The 17,133-nt window shown below is 44.8% G+C and overlaps 1 protein-coding gene across 1 annotated transcript in view; it reads right to left on the reverse strand.

Moving 5' to 3' along the window:
• The window catches only part of LOC140732480 (protein FAM83H-like), a 69,293-nt gene extending 57,316 nt beyond the window's left edge, over nt 1-11,977 (reverse strand). The window contains exon 1 of the mRNA XM_073055193.1: nt 11,833-11,977. The gene's annotated coding sequence lies outside the window, so the exon portion shown is untranslated. The remainder of the gene's footprint in view (nt 1-11,832) is intronic.
• Nucleotides 11,978-17,133: the final 5,156 nt, after the last annotated feature.

A 17,133-nucleotide genomic window follows, 5' to 3' on the forward strand; every position in this document is an offset into this window, starting at 1 on the left:
GACCTTCCTGTCAGTCACCTCCTGCAAGAATGAACAGAAGCTTGAGGAACACCACCTCTGACTTTGCCTGGACACGCTGCAACCTGCAGGATTTATTTGCAAATTCTCCAACTTTAAGTAAATTCCTCTTTGTGTCAGAACTGGCAGTTTGTGTGCTCAGTCACTCATCCATTGCTTTGGCCCAGTTTTCCTTTCTGTCTGAACTGGAGGCTTGAAGAGAGTCCAACATTGAGTACAGGAGTTGGGATGTTGTGTTATTGAATAAGACTTTGATGTGGCCTAATTTGGAGAACTGTGTTCAGTTCTGGTCACCTAGCTGCAGGAAAGATATCAATATGACTGAAAAAGTGCAAAGAAAATTTACGAGGATGTTGCAAGGACTTGAAGACCAGAGTTATAGAGAAAAGTTGAATTTTAGGACTCTGTTCCCTGGAGTGCAAAAGAAAGAGGTATACAAAATTATGCAACACACTCAAAATGCTGGAGGAACTCAGCAGGCCAGATGGCATCTATGAAAAAGAGTACAGTCAACGTTTCAGGCTGAGACCCTTCAGCATTATTCTTCACTCTGGATATCCAGTCCCTATACACCTCCATCTGCCAGCAGGAAAGCCTGAAAGCTCCCCATGTAAAAAAAAACCAGCAATCCACACCATAGGTTCTGGATCTTTTCAGTGATTTCAAGTTACCTGGCCCCCATCATCTTACTTTCACTCTGGATGTCCAGTCCCCATACACCTCCATCCCCTACCAGGAAGGTCTCACAGCTTTCTGTTTCAAATAAAGTTCCTCCAGCATTTTGTATGTGTTGCTTGGATTTGTGGCGTCTGCAGATTTGCTCGTTTGTGATATAAAATTATGAGTTGTATAGACAGGATAAATGCAAGCAAAGTTTTTCCACTGAGGTTAGGTGAGGTGAGAACGAGAGGTCATGGGTTAAGGGTGACAGGTGAAATATTTAAGGGGAACTTCTTCACTCGGTGAGAGCATGGAACATGCTGCCAAAAGAATTGGTGAAGGCATGCTTGATTTCATCATTTAAGAGAAATTTGGACAGGTACATAGATGGGAAGACTATGGTGGGCTATGGTTCATATGTAGATCAGTAGGACTAAGCAGATCAATGGTTCATTATGGTTCTAGATGGACTGACCAGGCTGTATCTGAGACATTGGGTAGGCTGCAGATGGTTTTCCCAGGAACAAAGGAGGCCAAGAAGATGACCTGAGAGAGTTTTATAACATCATGAGATACAGGGGATGGTCACTGCCCAAGGCTGAGGAGTCTAGAACTAGAGTGTGTAGGTTTAAGCTGAGAGGAGGAGATTTAAAGGAGACCCAAGAAGCAAATATTTCACTAAGTTATTGGAATGAGTTGCCAAAGGGATCTACAGAGATGGATATGATCATAATATTTAAAAGACATTTTAGGAAGGTAAATGGCAAGGATCACTGTATCATTGGGACCTCTTTTGGGGCAGGTGTGACCTGTACAAAAACAACAGGTTACACTTGAATCCTAGAGGGACCAATATCCTGGCGGTGAGGTTTGCTAAGACTTTTGGGGAGAGTTTAAAATAGAATTGCTGGAGGGTGGGAACAAAACTGAAGAGACTGGGGAAGAGGCGATTGGCTCACAAATAGAGAAAGCTTGTAGACAGTGCAAGAGGGAGGATAGGCAGGTGATAGAGAAGGGATGTGTTCAGACCGATGGTTTGAGATGTGTCTATTTTAATGCAGGGAGTATCATGAACAAAGTGGGTGAGCTTACAGCATGGATCAGTACTTGGAACTATGATGTTGTGGCCATTACAGAGTCTTCAATGGCTCAGGGACAGGAATGGTTACTTCGGCTTCCAGGCTTTAGATGTTTCAGAAAGGACATGAGGGATGCAAAAGAGGTCGGGGTGTGGCACTACTGATCAGAGATATAGTCATGGCTGCAGAAAAGGAGGAAGTCATGGAGGGATTGTCTACTGAGTCTCTGTAGGTGGAAGTTTGGAACAGGTCAATAACTCCACTGGGTGTTTATTATATAGTAACAGGGACATCAAGACAGATTCTGGAATGGTGTAATAATAACAGAGTTGTCATGGTAGGAGATTTTAATTTCCCAAATATAGATTTACATTCTCCCTAGGGTGAGTTGTATAAATGAGTTTGTTAGGTGTATTCAGGAAGGTTTCCTAACACAATATGTAGATAAGCCTGCAAGAGGAGAGGCTGTACACGATCTGGTATTGGGAAATGAACCTGGTCAGGTGTCGGATCTCTCAGTCGGAGAGCATATTGGAGATAGTAATCACAGTTCTATCTCCTTTACCATAGCATTGGAGAGCGATAGAAACAGACAAGATAGGAAAGCGTCTAATTGGAGTAAGGGGAAATACAAGGGTATCAGGCAAGAACTTGGAAGTATAAATTGGGAACAGATGCTCTCAAGGAAATGTATGGAAGAAATGTGGCCAATGTTCAAGGGATATTTGCGTGGTGTTCTGCATAGGTACGTTCCAATGAGACAGGGAAAAGATGGTAGGGTACAGGAACCGTGGTGTACAAAGGCTGTTGTAAATCTAGTCAAGAAGAAAAGCTTACGAAAGGTTCAAAAAACTTGATAATGATAGAGATCCAGAAGATTATAAGGCTAGCATGAAGGAGCTTAAGAAAGAAGTTAGGAGAGCCAGAAGGGGCCATGTGAAGGCCTTGATGGACAGGATTACGGAAAACCCCAAGGCATTCTGCAAATACGTGAAGACAAAGAGGATAAGACATGAGAGAATAGGACCAATCAAGTGTGACAGTGGAAAAGTGTGGATGAAACGGAGGAGATAGCAGGGATACTAAATGAGTACTTTGCTTCAGTATTCACTACAGAAAAGGGTCTTGACAATTGTAGGGATGACTTACAGCCAATTGAAAAGCTTGAGCATATAGACATTAACAAAGAGGATATGTTAGAGCTTTTGGAAAGCATCAAGTTGAATAAGTCTCCAGGACCAGATGAGATGTACCCCAGGCTACTGTGAGAGGCGAGGGAGAAGATTGCTGAGCCTCTGGCAAAGAGCTTTGCATCATCAGTGGGGATGGGAGAGGTACTGAAGGATTGGAGGGTTGCAAATGTTGTTTCCTTATTCAAGAAAGGGAGTAGAGATAGCCCAGGAAATTATAGATCAGTGAGTCTTACTTCAGTGGTTGGTAAGTTGATGGAGAAGGTCCTGAGAGGCAGGATTTATGAACATTTTGAGAGGTATAATATGATTAGGAATAGTCAGCATGGCTTTGTCAAAGGCAGATCGGGCCTTATGAGCCTGATTGAATTTTTTGAGGATGTGACTAAACACATTGATGAAGGTAGAACAGTAGATGTAGTGTATATGGATTTCAGCAAGGCATTTGATAAGGTACCCCATGCAAGGCTTATTGAGAAAGTAAGGAGGCATGGGATCCAAGGGGACCTTTCTTTGTGGATCCAGAACTTGCTTGCCCACAAAAGGCAGAGTGGTTGTAGATGGGTCATATTCTACACGGAGTGCGGTGACCAGTGGTCTACCTCAGGGATCTGTTCTGGGACCCCTTCTCTTTGTGATTTTTATAAATGTCTTGGATGAGGAAGTGGAGGGATGGGTTAGTAAATTTGCTGATGACTCAAAGGTTAGGCAAGTTGTGCATAGTGTGGAGGGCTGTCAGAGGTTACAGTGGGACATTGATAGAATGCAAAACTGGGCTGAGAAGTGGCAGATGGAGTTCAACCCAGATAAGTGTGAAGTGGTTCATTTTGGTAGGTCAAATATGATGGCAGAATATAGTGTTAATGTTAAGACTCTTGGCAGCGTGGAGGATCAGAGGTATCTTGGGGTCCGAGTCCATAGGATGCTCAAAGCAGCTGTGCAGGTTGACAGTGTGGTTAAGAAGGCATATGGCGCATGGGCCTTCATCAATCGTGGGATTGACTTTAGGAGCCAAGAGGTAATGTTGCAGCTATATAGGATCCTGGTGAGACCCCACTTGGAGTATTGTGCTCAGTTCTGGTTGCCTCACTATAGGAAGGATGTGGAAACTATACAAAGGGTGCACAGGAAATTTACAAGGTTGTTGCTAGGATTGGGGAGCATGCCTAATGAGAATAGATTGAGAGAACTTGGTCTTTTCTCTTTGGAGCAACGGAAGATGAGAGGTGACCTGATAGAGGAGTACAAGATGATGAGAGGCATTGATCGTGTGGATAGTCAGAGGCTTTTTCCCAGGGCTGAAATGGCTAGCACGAGAGGGCACAGTTTTAAGGTGCTTGGAAGTCGGTACAGAGGAGATGTCAGGGGTAAGTTTTTAATGCAGAGAGTGGTGAGTGTGTGGAATGGGCTGCCGGCGACAGTGGTGGAGGCGGATATGATAGGGTCTTTTAAAAGACTGCTGGATAGGTACATGGAGCTTCTAAAGGCAGAGGGCTATGGGTAACCCTAGGTAATTTCTAAGGTAAGAGCACGTTTGGCACAGCTTTGTGAGCCGAAGGACCTGTATTGTACTGTAGGTTTTCTCTGTTTCTGTGTTTCTATCTGTTCAGAGGGATGTGCAATAAACACAGGCAGCTGAAATGAGCTCAGGTAGGTACCTGGCCAGCAAACACAGGTTGGACCAAGGTCAGATCGTATTGGTACAGTCTGCCCTGCTCAACATTTTATACAGCCCTGAATTTCGCAACTTTGACATTACTTTGTGTTCTCACCAATTCCACTAATTAACCCATGAATTAGATAACTTTACCAGCAGCTGAAGCTTTCACAACTCTGGCCTGACTCTACAGAGGCATGACCCTGCCCTCTGCACCCTTTCCCACTCTCTCTGCTACTTCAAAACAACTGGATTTTCTATCTTCCTTGTTCTGACCGAGCTTGTTTGACATGAAGTGCCACTGTATCTCTCTCAACAGATGCTGTCTGTCCAGTTAGATGTTTGAGCATTTTCTTATTTTATCTCCTCACCACAGTTTTTCATCCGTTGCAAAATCACCCTGGGAAAAGATGCTGGTGTTGGTTTGCCTCTCCTTCCAATAAATCTGGAGGACTTTAAGTAGACCATCAGACATTGGAGCAGACTTAAACCATTCAGCCCATTGAGTCTGCTCTACCATTTGATCATGGCTGACCTTTACAAACTTATTTTCCCACCTTTTGCCTCGAACCCTTACCAATCAAGAACCTATAAAACTCTGCCTTAAGTATGCCCAATAACTTATCCTCCACACCCATCAATGGCAACAAATTCAACAGATTCACCACCCTCTGGCTAACGAAATTCCTCCTCATCTCTCTTCTAAAATGATGCCACTTTATTCTCAGGATGTGCCCCCGAATCCTAGACTCACCAGCTGATGGAAACATCTTCTCCACATTCACTCTATTCAGGTCTTTCAGTCTCTGGTAGGGTTTCATGAGGTTCACTGCTTTATCCTTCTGGATGGTGCCAGCTGTCCAGGGCTTCCTGCAGCCTAGTCCAGGCCTGACAAACTCACCTTCAAACATATTTCCCTCTTGGCAGTGCTGAATTCATCACTCAGTTCTACATTCACAACATACGGGGTCGTCCAAGTTTGCTGGGGTCTTGCCAGGATTTTTTACTGTTCCTAGTGCAGGGGCTTTGCCGTTGTGCATAGTAAGTGCAACCATACCTTAAAAGTGGCATCACGGTTAGAGAGGGCCACAGAGAAAGCTTTTGGCTCACTGACCTTCATAAATCTTAGTACTGAGTGCAGGAGTTGCAATGTAATTTTGAAGCTGTCTAAGACATTGCTGTGGCCTAATTTGGAGTTTTTGTCATATCATTTTTGTCACCTCTGTACAGGAAAGGTATCAATAAGATTGAAACAGTGCAGAGAAAATTTACAAGAATGTTGGGCCTTGAGTTAAAGGAAATGGTTGAATAAATACGGGGTTTATTCCCTGGAGCATAGAAGAATGAGGGGAGATTTGACAGAGGAGTACAAAATTGTGAGTGGTAAATGAAGGCAGGCTTTTGCCACTGAGGTTAGATGAGACAAGAACTAGATGTCATAAGAACATAAGAAATAGGAGCAGGAGTAGGCCATCTGGTCCATCCAGCCTGCCCTGCCATTCAGTAAAATCATGGCTGATCTGTCCGTAAACTCAGCTGCATCTACCTGCCTTTTCCCTGTAACCCTTAATTCCCTACTATGTAAAAACCTATCTAACTGTTTCTTAAATATATTTAGTGAAGAAGCCTCAACTGCTTCCTTGGGCAGAGAATTCCACAGATTCACCACTCTCTGGGAAAAACAGTTTCTCCTCATCTCCATCCTAAATCTTCTCCCCTGAATCTTGAGGCAATGTCCCCTAGTTCTAGTCTCACCTACCAATGAAAACAACTTTCCTACTTCTATCTTATCTAGCCCTTTCAAAATTCTGTATGTTTCTATAAGATCCCCTCTCATTCTTCTAGGTTAAAGGTAACAGGTGAGATGGTTGAGGGGAACATGAGGGAGAACTTCACTCATAGGGAGGTGTGAGTGTGGAAGGAGCTGGCAGCTGAAGCGATGGATGCAGATTTGAATGTAACATTGCAGAGAAGTTTGGATAAATACACAGAAAGGAGAAGTATGGAGGGCTATACTTCAAGTGCAGGTTAATGGGACTAAACAGAACAACAGGTTGGCATTGACTAGATGGGCCGAAGAGCTTGTTTGTGTGTATGTTGTTGAACCATCAGTTGGCACCTATAAGTCTAACGGAGATACAGTCTGTGCAGTAATGTCCTCCTGTGACCCAAGACCACCACCTAAACCTCTGCCGATCTCAGTTTCATCAGTGTAACTGCAGTGGCTACACACGTCAGCCGTTCACATGTTCAGGACAGCAGGGCAGCACAGTGCAGTAGTGGGTACTGCTGCTGCCTCGCAACCCACCCCCAGGGCTCCGTCCTGACCTCAGAAACTGTCTGTGTGGAGTTTGCACACTCTCACTGACCACATTCATGGTATCAAACAGTAGAAAGATGTGACATAGGATCGGAAGACGTTGAGTCCTTGTGGGTTGAGTGAAGAAACTGCAAGGGTAAGAGGATGTTGATGGCAGTTACATACAGGCCTCCCAACAGTAACTGGGATGGGGACCACAGAATACAACAGGAAACAGAAAAGCATGTCAAAAGGCCAAGGCTATGGTAGTCATAGGAGATTTTAACATGCAGGTCACTTGGGGAAATCAGGCTGGAAATGTGGAATGCCTATGAGACAGCCTGTTAGTGCAGCTTGTCGTTGAGCCTATTCGGCTGTACTGGGTTGGGTGTTACGTGAGAAACCGGAGCTGACTGGGAAGAACCATTAGGCAGCAATGATCACAATATAGTTGTGTTCAACTTGAAATCTGATAGGGAGAAAGTTACATCTGACGTAGCAGTATTTCAGTGGAGTAAAGGAAATTGCAGTGGTATGAGAGAGGAGTTGGCCAAAGGAAATTGGAAGGAGATGCTGGCAGGGATGACAGCAGAACAGCAATGGCGTGAGTTTCTGGGAAAAGTGAGGAAGGTGGAGTATAGATGTGTTCCTGGAGCCCCTCAGGGCTGGGTACTGAGTCCCCTCCTTTACTCCTTGTATACCCATGACTGTGTCGCCACCCCCAGCTCCAATCTGCTAATTAAATTTGCCGATGACACTATGTTCATTGGCTTTATCTCAAACAATAATGAGGCGGCCTACAGGGAAGAAGCCATCTCTTTGACACAGTGGTGTCAAGAAAACAACCTCCCCTCAATGTCACAAAAACAAAGGAGCTGGTTGTGGATTGGATGTGTGGTGAAAAAAGACACAACAGATAGTTGAAGAAGTTTGGCATGAGTCCCCAAATCCTAAGGAACATATTGAAAGTACTGGATAGGATGGATGTGGAGAGGATGTTTCCTATGGTGGAGGTATTCAGAACTAAAAGTCACAGCTCAAAGTTGAGGGGTGACCCTTTAGAACAGAGGTAAGCAGGAAATTTTTTAGTCAGAGAGTAGTGAATCTGTGGAATGCTCTGCCACAGACTGCGGTGGAATCCAAGTCCATGCGTATATTTAAGGTAAAATGTTAATCATTTCTGGATCGGTCAGTGTGTCAAAAGATATAGTGAGAAGGCAGGTGTATGGGGTTGAATGGGATCCAGGATCAGCCACGGTGGAATGCTGGAGCAGAGTCGATGGGCTGAATGGCTTAATTCTACTCCAATATCTTATGGTCTTCACTATCTACACCTCGAACTTCAACTACTGCACAGAGTCTTGCCATCTTCAGAAGTTTTCTGATGACTCTGCCATAGTTGGATGCATCAGCAAGGGAGATGAGGTGGAGTACAGGGCTACAGTGGGAAACTTTGTCACATGGTGCGAGCAGAATCATCTGCAGCTTAATGTGAAAAAGACTAAGGAGCTGGTGGTGGACCTGAGGAGGGCTAAGGCACTGGTGACCCCTGTTTCCATCCAAGGGGTCAGTGTGGACATGGTGGAGGATTACAGATACCTGGGGATATGAACTGACAGTAAACTGGACTGGTCAAAGAACACTGAGGCTGTCTACAAGAAGGGTCAGAGCTGTCTCTATTTCCTGAGGAGACTGAGGTCCTTTAACATCTGCCGAACGATGCTGAGGATGTTCTACGAGTCTGTGGTGGCCAGTGCTATCATGTTTGCTGCTGTGTGCTGGGGCAGCAGGCTGAGGGTAGCAGACACCAACAGAATCAACAAACTCATTCATAAGGCCAGTGATGTTGTGGGGGGTGGAACTGAACTCTCTGACGGTGGTGTCTGAAAAGACGATGCTGTCCAAGTTGCATGCCATCTTGCACAATGACTCCCATCCACTCCATAATGTACTGGTTAGGCACAGGAGTACGTTCAGCCAGAGACTCATTCCACTGAGATGCAACACTGAGCGTCATAGGAAGTCATTCCTGCCTGTGGCCATCAAACTTTACAACTCCTCCCTCGGAGTGTCAGACACCCTGAGCCAATAGGCTGGTCCTGAACTTATTTCCACTTGGAATCATTTACTTATTATTATTTAATTATTAATGGATATATATTGCTATATTTCTACACTATTCTTGGTTGGTGCGACTGTAATGAAGCCCAATTTCCTCAGGATCAATAAAGTATATCTGTCTGTCTGTCTTAAATCTGTAACCTATCATGTTAGCCATTTCAGCCCTTGGAAAAAGCCTCTGACTATCCACATGATCAATGCCTCCTATCATCTTATACACCTCTATCAGGTCACCTCTCATCCTCCGCCGCTCCAAGGAGAAAAGGCCGAGTTCACTCAACCTGTTCTCATAAGGCATGCTCCCCAATCCAGACAACAATCTTGTAAATCTGCAACATCCTTCACGTAGTGAGGTGACCAGAGCTGAGAACAGTTCCCAAGTGGGGTCTGACCAGGGACCAATACATCTGTAACATTACCTCTCAGCTCTTGAACTCAATCCCATGGTTGATGAAGGCCAACACACTATAGCCTTCTTAACCACACAGTCAACCTGTGCAGCAGCTTTGAGTGTCCTATGGACTTGGACTCCAAGATCTCTCTGATCCTCCACACTGCCAAGAGTCTTACCAATAATACTATATTCTGCCATCATATTTGACCTACTTACTGAACCACTTCACACTTATCTGGGTTGAACTCCATCTGCCACTACTTAGCCCAGTTTTGCATCCTATTGATGTCCCGCTGTAACGTCTGACAGCCCTCCACACTATCCACGACACCCCCAACCTTTGTGTCATCAGCAAACTTACTAACCCATCCCTCCACTTCCTCATCAGGGTCATTTATAAAAATCACGAAGAGTAGGGATGTGTTCTGGGACCCTTGAGGCACACCACTGGTCACCATGCAGAATATGACCCGTCTACAACCACTCTCTGCTTTCTGTGGGCAAGCTAATTCTAGATCCACAAAGCAATGTCCCCTTGGATCCCATGCCTCCTTACTTTCTCAATTAGCCTTGCATGGGGTACCTTATCAAATGCCTTGCTAAAATCCATATATACTACATCTATGACTCCACCTTCATCACTATGTTTAGTCACATCCTCAAAAAATTCAACCAGGCTCGTAAGGCACGACCTGCCCTTTACAAAGCCATGCTGACTATTCCTAATCATGTTATGCCTGTCCAAATATTCATAAATCCTGCCCCTCGGGATCTTTTCCATCAATTTACCAACCAATGAAGTAAGACTTACTGATCTATAATTTCTTGGGCTATTTCTACTCCCTTTCTTGAATAAGGAAACAAAATCTGCAACCCTTCAATCCTCCAAAACCTCTCCCGTCCCCATTGATGATGCAAAGATCATCGCCAGAGGCTTAGCAATCTCCTCCCTCACCTCCCACAGTAGCCTGGGGTACATCTCGTACGGTCCCGGTGACTTATCCAACCTGATGCTTCCCAAAAGCTCCAACACATCCTCTTTCTCTCTTTAATACCAGAGAGGATGTATTTAAGGTGAGGGGTAATTTCACAGGAAATGTGAGGGGCAAGTGTTTTTCTTATACAGAGACTGGTGGGTGTTTGGAGTGCACTACCTGGGGTGGCAATTGAGCAGATGCATTAGGGACTTTGAAGAGATGTTTAGATAGGCACATGAATGTGTGGAGAATGGAGATTATTGATATTGTGTAGGCAGAAGAGATTAGTTTAGTTGGCCATTTGATTACTAATTTAATTGGGTTGGCACAATGTTGTGAACCAAAGGGGCTGTTCCTGTGCCATACTGGTCTATTTCTATATTCAATGTACCCAGCTACAATGACAAGCTTGTCTTAAAATCATCGTGGCAACTCCAGTGACCCAGGTTCAATTCCCACTGCTGTCTGTAAAGAGTTTGCATGTTCTCCCCGTGATTGTGAGGGTTTCCTCCAGGTGCTCTGGATTCCTCCCACATTCCTAGACCTACAGGTTAGGGTTAGTGTGTTGTGGGCATGCTATGTTGGCACGGGGAGTGTGGCAACCTTTGCAGGTTGCCTCTTTAGCACAAGACCAATCTAATCCATCCCACCCACATGATGCTCGAGTTCTCTTTCATCCATGTGACTAAGTCTCTTAAATTTCCGAATGTATTTACCTCTCCCAGCACCCCTGGCAGAGTGTTCCATGCCCTTATCAGTCTCAGTTGTAAAAAAAAACACACCTCTGACATCCCCCGTCTACCCTCCTGTATTTGCCACTTCACAAGGAGTCTGAGGGTGACATTTTTGAGTTGCAAAACCGTGAGGGGCAGACCCATGAATCCCAGGGTAGAGGCTCTATTATTATTATCACTAGTTTATTGTTTTTCTTGTATGTTATGTACTGCATTGAATTGCTGCTGCTAAGTTAATAACTATCACGACGCATGACGGTGATAATAAACCTAATTCCGATGAAAGTGAAATGGAAAAGATTTACAAAGGAGGCTCACCGGAGAGCGCGTCTGTGGAACGTGCAATCACAGTTTAAAAGACTGGTTCGCGGACAGGAAAGCGCGGACATGAGCGGGTAAATGGGACTAGTCCAGGTAGGCGCCTTGGTCGGCAGCGACAGGTCGGGCCGAAAGGCCTGTTTCCATATTATGATTCGACGGCCTCGCTCTCCGAGGAAGTGCTGAAACAGGAGAAGCGAGGAGTCGCGTCCCGAGACCGGAGGGACCCCGCTACCGGCAACCCCACCGCCCGCCCGCAACGTACCGGCTCCAGGACCCTGGCGATCACCTGTACTTTTGACGGACAGCGCACTTCCGTAGAGCTGAGCCGCCCAGACAGCTTCTCCACCCCAACTACCTTCCGCCGCCAGGCCCGCACACTCACCTGGATCCTGGGGAGCTTCTACTCAGGCCACTCGGCCGATCGGGCGCAGTGTTGACCCTCCCCCAGGACAGCTAGACCAGCTCGGGCCACACAGTGCTGGAAAGCTGCTCACCGGAGCCGGGAAGCGGTCGCACATCCGGCGAGAGCCGCGCCTGGGGAGGGTGTGGTGAGAGGTGCTCCATCGGAGCAGAGTTCGGCTCCGCCTCCGGCCTCTCCCAGCACCAGCACCTCCTGCCTGGCGTCCCGCGGCAGCTTCGTGAAACTTTTCCCAACTTTCTCGCAAGTTGATCCATGGGGGAAGAGGAACAGGCGGGTCCTGGGCCCGCGGTAGGGGCTGGGGGGAGTCTCGGCCTCTTGGACAATGACCCCCGCCCTTCACCTGAGACTTCACTGTAACTGCTGCCGGCTGCCTCCCCCCACCCTAGTCTGTATTCAGTGAGCGCGACTGTTTCACCACGGAAGTTTTCACGTTGCCCTCAGTCGGGAATTGAGAGGTGGTGAGCGGGGTAGCATCCACTAAACGGGGTGTGTTGAATGGTCTATTACTCTGCGGCAGAGCAGCCAGCGTCTTGCAGAAAGACCACTCAGTCAAAGTAAATGTATTACAAACGTATGGGTGTCATCAGAAACAAACCGAGAATTCTTTTCTTGCGAGCATACTCAATAAATCCTTAAGAGAGTAAGACGATAAGATATAGGAGCAGAATTAGGCCATCGAGTCAGCTGGATAAGGTGGATATGGAGAGGATGTTTCCTCTGGTGGGGGCATCCAGAAATAGAGGGCACAGCCTCCAAATTTAGGGGCTGCCCTTTAGAACAGAAGTAAGGAGGATATTTTTTAGCCAAAGGAGTGGTGAATCTGTGATATGATCTGCCACAGACTAGGGTGGAGGCAAATCCGTGAGTATATTCAAAGTGGAAGTTGATACATTCCTGATTAGTTGGGGCATCAAGGAATATGGTGAGGGGGCCGGAGTATGGGGTCCGGGATCAGCCATGATAAAATGGTGTAGAGGACTTGATGGGCCGAATAGCCTACTTCTGTTTCTATGTCTTATGGTCTAAGACCTTTCACCATTCGATGGGTTTCAATGAGGTCACCCCTCATTCTTCTGAATTCCAGTGAATACAGGCCCAGAGCCATCAAAATCTTTTTATATGAAAAGCTGTTTAATCCTGGAATCATTTTCGTGTACCTCCTTTAAACCCTCTCCAGTTTCAGCACCTGCTTTCTAGATAGGGGCCCCAACCTGCTCACCAGGCCTCAACAGTGCTTTATAAAGTGTGAACATTACATCCTTAATAGAATCAATCATTCTATTGGATTAAATGAAAGACAGTACCAGCCTGGGTGTTCAACCAGTGTGCAAAACAACTAACTGTGAAGTACAAAAAGAAATAATTAATAATAATAAATAAATAGGCAATAAATATTGACAACATGAGATGAAGAGTCCTTGAATGTTTGCCTATAAGTTCAGGTGAGTGAAGTTCTCCCCTTTGGTTCGACAACCTGGTGGTTAAGGGTTAATAAATGTTCCTGAATCTGTTGGTGTGGGTCCTGAGGCTCCTGTACCTTCCTGATGGCAGCAGTGAGAAGAGAGCATGTCCTGGGTGGTGGGGATCCCTGATGCTGGATACTGCTTTCCTGTAAAAATGCCCGTATGGATGCGCTGAGTAGTGGAGAGGGCTTTTACCCATAATGGACTGCTCCGCATCCACAATGTTGGAATGATTTCCTTTCAAGGGCATTGGTGTTTCTATTCCAGACTGATGCAGCCAGCCAACATGCTCTCCTCTACACATCTGTAGAAGTTCATCAAAGTTTTACATGGCATGCCAAATCTTTGCAAACTAATAAGTAATAGATTCTCTGTCCTGCTTTCTTCGTAATTCACTTGTGTGCTGGGCCAAGGACAGGTCTTGTGAAGTAATAACACCATAAAAGTGATGACCCTCACAAAGACGGGAGGGGAGAAATCAGGAGTTGTAGAATGGGGAGGGGAGATGGTACAAGAATATCTCCATCAGAAGGTGATTCTGTTGAAATCTCCCAGAGGAGAGAGAATGCTGCTGAAGATTAAAGATAAAGGTTGCAAACAAGGGAAAAACTACAAAAGCTGGAAATCCAAGCAACACATGAAAATATAGTCAACACTTCAGGCTGAGACTTCATCAGGACACTGATAGTTAGTGGGACAGATAGGAGGTTCTGTGGAAGAGATCGAGAATCCCGGATGGTCTGTTGCCTCCCTGGTGCCAGGGTCTGTGATATCTCGGATCGAGTTCATAGTATTCTCAAAAGGGAGGGTGAGCAGCTGGATGTCGTGGTCCATGTAGGGACCAATGACGTGGGTAGGAAGAGTGAGGAAGTCCTGAAAGGTGAGTTTAGGGAGCTAGGTGCCAAGTTAAAGGACAGGACCTGCAGGATAGCAATCTCAGGATTGCTACCAGTGCCACGTGCAGGTGGGTTTAGAAATAGTAAGATAGTGCATATCAACACATGGCTGAAGACATGGCGCAGGAGAGAGGGCTTCAGATTTATAGATAATTGAGCAGTTTTCCAGGGAAGGTGGGACCTGTTCTGGCGGGACGGTTTACATCTGAACTGGAGGGAGACAAATATTCTTGCAGGTAGGTTTGCTAGAGAGGCTCCAGTGGATTTAAACTAAATATGAGGGGGGAGGGGAACCAGAGTGTAGGAACAGATGTATGGGAGAAGGAAGAAAAAGAAGACAGTAAAGTTCTTTGTACTGTTAGAGATAAACAGAGAGGAAGAGGTGGAGAATTTCTTAAATGCATTTATCTTAATGCTAGGAGCATTGTAAGAAAGGTGGATGAGCTTAGAGCATGGATTGATACCTGGAAATATGATGTTGTAGCTCCTCAGACAGGATGAAGAGGTCAATACTCCCCAATGCCATTAGGCTTTACAATTCTACCGCCAGGACTTAAGAACTTTTTAAAGCTATTATTAATGCTTTTTGAGATGGTGATTTAGATGCATATCATATTTTTTTTACTGAGTTAAGTAATGTATGTAATTAGTTTTGCTACAACAAGTGTATGGGACATTGGAAAAAAGTTGAATTTCCCCATGGGGATGAATAAAGTATCTATCTATCTATTAGTGAAACATGGTTGCAGGAGGGGTGTGATTGGCAACTAAATATTCCTGGATTTCGTTGCTTCAGGTGTGATAGAATTGGAGGGACAAGAGGGGGAGGTGTTGCGTTGCTTGTCAGAGAAAATATTACAGCGGTGCTTTGTCAGGATAGATTAGAGGGCTTGTCTAGGGAGACTATTTGGATGGAATTGAGGAATGGGAAATGTGTAGTAACACTTATAGGGGTGTATTATAGACCATCTAATGGGGAGCAAGAATTGGAGGAGCAAATTTGCAAGGAGTTAGCAGATATTTGTAGTAAGCACAGGGTTGTGATTGTGGGAGATTTTAATTTTCCACACAAAGACTGGGAAACCCATACTGTAAAAGGGATGGATGGTTTGGAGTTTGTAAAATGTGTGCAGGATAGTTTTTTGCAGCAATACATAGAGGTACCAACTAGAGAAGGGGGCAGTGTTGGATCTTCTGTTAGGGAATGAAATAGGTCAGGTGATGGAGGTATGTGTTGGGGAGCACTTTCAGTCCAGTGATCACAATGCCATTAGTTTCAATATAATTATAGAGAAGGATAGGACTGGACCCAGGGTTGAGATTTTTGATTGGAGAAAGGCTAACATTGAGGCAACGCGAAAGGATTTAGAAGGAGTGGATTGGGACAATTCGTTTTATGGGAACGATGTAATAGAGAAATGGCGGTCATTTAAAGGTGAAATATTGAGGGTACAGAATTATATGTTCCTGTTCCGTTGAAAGGAAAGGTGAAAAGATTGAGAGAGCCATAGTTTTCAAGGGATATTGGAAATTTGGTTAGCAAAAAGAGAGATATCTACAATAAATATAGGCAGCATGGAGTAAATGAGGTGCTCGAAGAATATAAAGAATGTAAGAAGAATCTTAGGAAAGAAATTAGAAAAGCTAAAAGAAGATACAAGGTTGCTTTGGCAAGTAAAGTGAAAATAAATCCAACGGATTTTTACAGTTATATTAATAGCAAAAGGATAGTGAGGGATAAAATTGGTCCCTTAGAGAATCAGAGTGGACAGCTATGTGTGGAGCCAAAAGAGATGGGGGAGATTTTGAACAATTTCTTTTCTTTGGTATTCATAAGGAGTAGGATATTGAATTGTGTAAGGTAAGGGAAACAAGTAGGGAAGATATGGAAACTATGATAATTAAAGAGGAGGAAGTACTGGCGCTTTTAAGGAATATAAAAGTGGATAAATCTCTGGGTCCTGACAGGATATTCCCTAAGACCTTGAGGGAGCTTAGTGTAGAAATAGCAGGGGCTCTGACAGAAATATTTCAAATGTCATTAGAAACGGGGATGGTGCCGGAGGATTGGCATATTGCTCATGTGGTTCCATTGTTTAAAAAGGGTTCTAAGAGTAAACCTAGCAATTATAGGCCTGTCAGTTTGACGTCAGTGGTGGGGAAATTAATGGAAAGTATTCTTAGAGATGGTATATGTAATTATCTGGATAGACAGGGTCTGATTAGGAACAATCAACATGGATTTGTGTGTGGAAGGTCATGTTTGACAAATCATTGAATTTTTTTGAAGAGCTTACGAGGAAAGTTGACAAGGGTAAAGCAGTGGATGTTGTCTATATGGACTTCAGTAAGGCCTTTGACAAGGTTCTGCACGGAAGGTTAGTTAGGAAGGTTCAATCGTTAGGTATTAATATTGAAGTAGTAAAATGAATTCAACAGTGGCTGGATGGGAGATGCCAGAGAGTAGTGGTGGATAACTGTTTGTCAGGTTGGAGGCCGGTGACTAGTGGTGTGCCTCAGGGATCTGTACTGGGTCCAATGTTGTTTGTCATATACATTAATGATCTGGATGATGGGGTGGTAAATTGGATTAGTAAGTATGCAGATGATACTAAGGTAGATGGCGTTGTGGATAATGAAGTAGGTTTTCAAAGTTTGCAGAGAGATTTAGGTCAGTTAGAAGGGTGGGCTGAACGATGGCAGATGGAGTTTAATGCTGATAAGTGTGAGGTACTACATTTTGGTAGGAATAATCCAAATAGGACATACATGGTAAATGGTAGGGCACTGAGGAATGCAGTAGAACAGAGTGATCTAGGAATAATGGTGCATAGTTCCCTGAAGGTGGAATCGCATGTGGATAGGGTGGTGAAGAAAGCTTTTGGTATGTTGGCCTTTATAAA

The sequence above is a fragment of the Hemitrygon akajei genome, chromosome 8, assembly GCF_048418815.1.
Source record: "Hemitrygon akajei chromosome 8, sHemAka1.3, whole genome shotgun sequence".
NCBI lineage: Eukaryota > Metazoa > Chordata > Chondrichthyes > Myliobatiformes > Dasyatidae > Hemitrygon > Hemitrygon akajei.